The 6,132-nt window shown below is 37.8% G+C and overlaps 1 pseudogene; it reads right to left on the reverse strand.

The window, feature by feature from the left end:
• Positions 1 to 4,255: 4,255 nt before the first annotated feature.
• On the reverse strand, positions 4,256 to 4,420 carry LOC143678342 (U4 spliceosomal RNA; annotated as a pseudogene).
• Between the last annotated feature and the right edge of the window lie 1,712 nt (positions 4,421 to 6,132).

The raw sequence follows: 6,132 nt of genomic DNA on the forward strand, positions 1-6,132 counted from the left end.
ATTGTTCTATTTAATTGGATTTTGAAATAACACAATTGCACTGTAACTCTATGAAGGGTATTTATAAGCTTTTATATGCAGAATATGCTACTATTAACTTCACAAGACATGCTATTGCCCTCAAGGAATTTGCAAGCATGATTAAGAGGACAGTTTATAATCAAAACATATAATTTTATTGCTGAAAGGGGTTTTAGTGTTCATCCAGCCATAAAACTGCAAAATTTCAGAGTTGGCTGTGGCCTTGAAGGCTATCCAGGTCACTTCATCATCTTAGACTTGAATTTCCTCCAGGGTTTGTAAATTCCAAGACCATACAGGTAATGTGTATGTGTGACGCTAGTGGTAGAGAGGGTTGGGTCTTGAGCAAAATGCAGACAGCATGGCAGTGCCCAAGTTCATTCAAATTCAATTAAAAAACAACAAACTATGAAAAATAATAAGGACATATCTAATAAGATCCCATCCTTGGGTCATCAGATTGCAATCTCTCTTTTCTTAAATATCCTTCCAAAGCAATGTAACAGCTACTCTTGAGACACCAACCCATATTCCCTCACTCTTACCAGTTCATTGTATGCCAACTTGATTTCCAGCTGCCAGCACAACATTTTTGTGCCTACAGGCTTTCTTGACCCACCAGTGCCTGCTTTGCCTCTGCTCCCAAAAGGCAGGCAGGAAGTGGCAGGGGATTAATGTCTTCCTGAAGTAGTCTTTAACCTCTACTGATAGAAATGTGTGTATAAATATCCCAGCTCTCTAAGCCTTCTGGGGAGGGGTGAGAATGGATAGCTAAGGTGAGTATTTTACAGTGACCCCCAGAATTCCCCAGTGAGATTAGAGTTCCTGTTACTCCCAGTGGACATTTTTTTTTTTTAAGGCGTGTTTTTGGGGGGTTTTTTTGCATGAGCAGACACCAGGAATTGAACCCAGGTCTCCAGCATGGCAGGCAAGAACTTGGCCACTGAGTCACCATCGCCTGGTCCTCTGATGTTTTATAGCATTATAAGATGTGCAGGTTTAGATAATGAGCATAATGGTTCTAGATGAGTAATTAGAGGTAGTCTAATTATTGAGCATGACAGATTGATGATATACTTAGTCACAGAATGTATGTGGCCTTAATATGATGATGGTGCAATTTTTATGATTATAATGAGGTATAGGTGACTTATAGGTTAAAGTCTAAGCTACTGTACATTGTCAGACAGGTCCAATTGGGTTAGATCCAGCTTTGGTCATCAAGATAAATTTGGACTTGGTGTGAGTCCATTCTGGGCTGACCCAAGACCATTCATTAATAAACATTAGGGGTTGTCTTCAGTGATTGCAAGACTCTAAAGTTGAAAAACTGGGTAAATGGTTACAAGTGAAGGTTAGTCACGAGTTTTTTTTGTAAAATCACAAGGGCACAAGATAAAGGCCTTACAATCATTATCACAGATCAAGGCAGCTGGATTACAGTTCAGAGGCTTCAGGTATTTCCTTCTGCGTACCCTATACCTTTATGCCAGAAAGTAAAAAGGAATATCTATATAATGATTCAGTGATCATAATCATCTCTTAAATCCTAAGTCCTCAGTTACAAATCCTTGTCTTAGGGTCTGCTTCTGGAGGGATATCCAGGCAGTGAATATTTGAAAATCTTGAGAGTGAATGCATTCCAAGACCCTTGAGGTTGCCTTTGGGTATCTTTGACTCTACTGAGAAAAAGTGTCTTTTAACGAATGGCATCCCGTGGTGGCGATTTCACTCTATGGGGCCATATAGTATGGGAACTTGTCCAGAAATCTCTCTCTTTAGAGTCAAACCAATTCTTAATCCACTTACTTGTTCTTTAATATAATTATATCTCATTCATTTATCTATGAATCAAAAACATTGTTAATTGATACATAAAGGCAGAAGTGAGATTCTGGAAAGAGAAATGCCTGGGGGAAGGAAACACCCCTCCCCACCCCAGAAATCTGGAGGTTGGAAAAGAGTACTGGGACTTTCCAATTACGTGATATGGAAACTAGGCACATTATTAGTTAATATTTAGCGAAAAATGTTAACTAGGGTCAATCCAGAAGGCTGAAGAACATGGAATCATTTTATTTACATATATAATACATGTATTATTATGGCCTTAGCTTTTCTCTAGGGACAGGATCATGAAAAATGTGCTATTTATTCCTTTTCAGCTTGACAGTTTTCAATCAAATGGTTGTGTTAGTACATTACCTGAAGGAGCCTCAAACACTTTGTAGAAGTGCTGGTATAGTATTAAAATCTCAGCTTCTGAGATTAAAAAAATTGGTATCTTTTGGGCATCTGTAAGGGCAAGACAAGTCCTGAATTGTCTTAGCAGTGTCCTGATAGTTTATCTTATCAATGAATTCCTTCCTCATTGTTAGAAAGGAGAGTTTCAGAAGAGAGAGCTGAGTGAAGTTGAGGTCAGATTAGTGGGACAAGTGTACTTCAGAGCCTTTATCAACACCACCTCTGACATTATGTCTGAAATAAAGTACTGGATGGGTAGGTAAAAGCACCGGTTCCTAATTTTAAGAGCACATTTAGGCCATCCATGGTCATATCTTCACAACCTACTTCTGGCACATACAGTAAAAGGGCTGATTACTTGTTAATACGTCTTTTCTTACACAAAACCACTCTATGAATCTGCATTCCTGGAGTATTTACGAATAGTTTTCTTTTTAAGCGGTTTTTGAAACAGAGATAAGCAAGTGATTATAGAATTCAAGGCTAAACCTATTCCTCCCACTTCTGCATCTGATATAATTGCACTAAGTCTGGGTTGTGCATATCTGAACATCTTTTGCTTTTGATTGTCAAGCAATCAAACAAGCATTTCTCACCCCCACTCAGACCCATAATTTAGAAGCTTCTCTGCAGTGACACTTGGCACAGTTTAATTATAATGCTCTTCAATCCAGAAAGCTATTTAAGGGCTGGTGGAAGCTGTGCATTTTCAGTCTTTTTTCTCACAAGCGATTCAGAAATTTGTATATGTAACGGATCCCAAATTGAAACTTCATAACTTGTGTTATGCATGACTTTTAACAGCAATATTTTTGCCTTCATAGAATGACTGATATTTTAAAACATGTTTCTTTCCAAGAAAGGGTGTCCGGCAGTTATACCATTTTGAAACTGCTTTTCACTACAACATTAGAAAAAAAGCATGTGAAATGTTACAATAATCTGCATTCTGTTTACAGCAAATATTTTTTTTTCATTTCAAAATAAATTTCTCAAGTCCAAAATGGGTATATGTTTTAACTCTGCATTGAAATGAAGAACTGTTTTTTCTGGATGTATTCTCTTCCCTTTCCTGGCAGTTGCTGGCACCAACTTGCTTTTAATTATCTCCCATTCAATGCTAGTCATAATCACCAGCCGAATTCACACTCAGGCAGGCCTGCCCGCAGCACTCCCCCCAGCTCTCTCAGGCTGAATCATCTTCTTTCACCCCTGTCCTTTACTTTCCTGCCGGTACTGCCTTTTTCATTTCAGTGCTCCTTTTAGAGGGATGCTCTTGTTTTTCCAAAGCTCTTTCCTCATTCTGTATTAAGGTCCCTTTATATTCTGGAAAACCATGACCCTTACGGAATTTTCTTCCCATTGCAGGACACAACTCCATGCTTTAGACCCCATAGAATTTAGGTTTATTAGCTCTCCATTATTTGTTGTGTACTTTAGAGAAGGGTAGGATGTGAGAACCCGGGAATTTATCACTTTCAATCTAACATACAGCAGATAAAACTGAGTCACTTTTGGAAGTTTCCACCTCGGCAGAGACAAAGGAAGTCCCAGGCCTGGGCAAGGCAAACAGCCAACCTACTGCTTAATGTTCCTGCCTCCTGCTTTCAGCATTCCACTCTCATCAATTATTTTTTTTAATGCTGCAGTTAAGTCTTTTCAAATTGTTATCCCCCAAGTCTCTCTATATAATTTTCTTAGGCATAAATGCTGATCAAATGGCTCTTACAAAGTGTGGGAAGATAGGCACCTAAAGGTACCTTAACTTTGACCAACCAACAGAAATGTTGTGTCTATCCCATGCCATGAAGTCTCCATAAAAACTTCCATCTCCATGCAATATTAACTTAAAGACATTCCAGTATTTTCAGGACATAGCCATGCATGAAGATGACTTTCTCAGCATGGACAGGATCAAGTCACTCCTCCTTATATCATTCAGACTGTGCATATAGATCTCAGAGCAACCCCAACAAGCAACCAGGGAAAATAGAAGCCAAGTTCCAATTATCATTGATGTCCCCATTGGGGGGCCTCCTTTTGTTATGAAATTTACAGTTAATGGAGACACACTTAGTCTAGTCTCATTTTCAATTAGCAATAATTGCATCTCAGATAAACCTCATTGACTATGGTATCACTGCTGCACAAAGCTCGATACCTCATTGAATATGAGAAAAATAAGCTCTGAAGGCTTGATATGACTTGCCCAAAGTTGTTAGGGAATTAGTAAAAAAAAGTTAGGCGTGAACCCAGGTATTTCCACTCGACACTGTATTTGTGATATGCATGGCACTGTGCCCTTCCCTTCTGTCATTTCACCTAATCCTCATGACAATCCTGCTGAAAGGCATTATTATCCTCATTTGACAGCTAAGGACACTTTGGTTCATAAGGGCAAGTAGTTCTACCAAGCTCACACACCTGGGAACTGATGCTGCCAAAGGGAACTACTCACCAACATTTAAAGCTAACTCCATGGAGCACGCACATAGTGCCAGGTGGTGAACTAAGCTTTATACTGTATCATCTGAAGCCTTACAATGACCACACGTGTTGTCGTTTATGTGTCGATAATATTACCATCATTACCCCCATGATAAAAAGGTGAAATCTTCAGCTTCTTTTGTGCCTTTTCTGCTGGGTTTTTTTGTTGTTGTTGCTGTGTTTTATCTCTTTGCCTACAAAGACCATCCAAAAAATAGAAGAAAGTGAGTCCTTTCACATATTGTTTTCTAGAGTCCAAATTGTTAGTGTATGTTAGAAGGCACAAGAGTAATCATCTTGACAACCCTTAGCATTTTTTCCCCAATGGATTGAGTGGAAAGTATTTCTCAGGGAAGATGGAGAAAGGAAGGAAGACAGTAACTCCATCTGTCTTTGGAAGCTTGTCAGGGAAAATGATTTGTAAGGTGTTCAATATCTTTACCCTTATTCCTTATTCTTATTCCTACTTGGGTAGGAATAGTGAGATAAGAGGGGAAAATGTGCTTTCATTATTTTAACTTATTGGCAGTTATTAAAGACCTGGAGACGTACATACATACATTGCACAATTCTCACTGCCGTACTCAGGAAATAAAAGGAGTTTACATTTAATAAAGCTTTGACATGTTTCTAACAACCTATGCATCAAGAACTAAGCAAGATATAGATGAAAACCATGGACATATAGATAATAAAAATAATAAATTTAATGTATGGTTATTTTGAAGATTGTGAATAGATTTGCCAACTGGCAGTAATTATTTATTATTTTTTTTTTTATAGATCAGATGCAGCTTCATTCAGCGTTCCAAGATAATTACATTACAATTAGGCAGTATTGTGCTGACCATTTTTTTTTTTTAGACATCATACCATTCTACATATGCAATCAGTAATTCTTAACATCATCACATAGATGCATGATCATCGTTTCTTAGTACATTTGCATCGGTTTAGAAGAACTAGCAGTATAACAGAAAAAGATATAGAATGTTCATATAGAGAAAAAAAATAAAAGTAATAATAATAAGAACAAAACAAAACAAAACAAAAACCTATAGCTCAGATGCAGCTTCGTTCAGTATTTTAACATGATTACTTTACAATTAGGTATTATTGTACTGTCCATTTTTGAGTTTTTGTATCTAGTCCTATTGCACCGTCTGTATTCCATCAGCTCCGATTACCCATTATCTTACCCTGTTTCTAACTCCTGCTGAACTCTGTTACCAATGACATATTCCAAGTTTATTCTCAAGTGTCGATTCACATCATTGGGACCATACAGTATTTGTCTTTTAGCTTTTGGCTAGACTCACTCAGCATAATGTTTTCTAGGTCCATCCATGTTATTACATGCTTCATAAGTTTATCCTGTCT

The sequence above is a fragment of the Tamandua tetradactyla genome, chromosome 3 (assembly GCF_023851605.1).
Source record: "Tamandua tetradactyla isolate mTamTet1 chromosome 3, mTamTet1.pri, whole genome shotgun sequence".
NCBI classification, from domain to species: domain Eukaryota; kingdom Metazoa; phylum Chordata; class Mammalia; order Pilosa; family Myrmecophagidae; genus Tamandua; species Tamandua tetradactyla.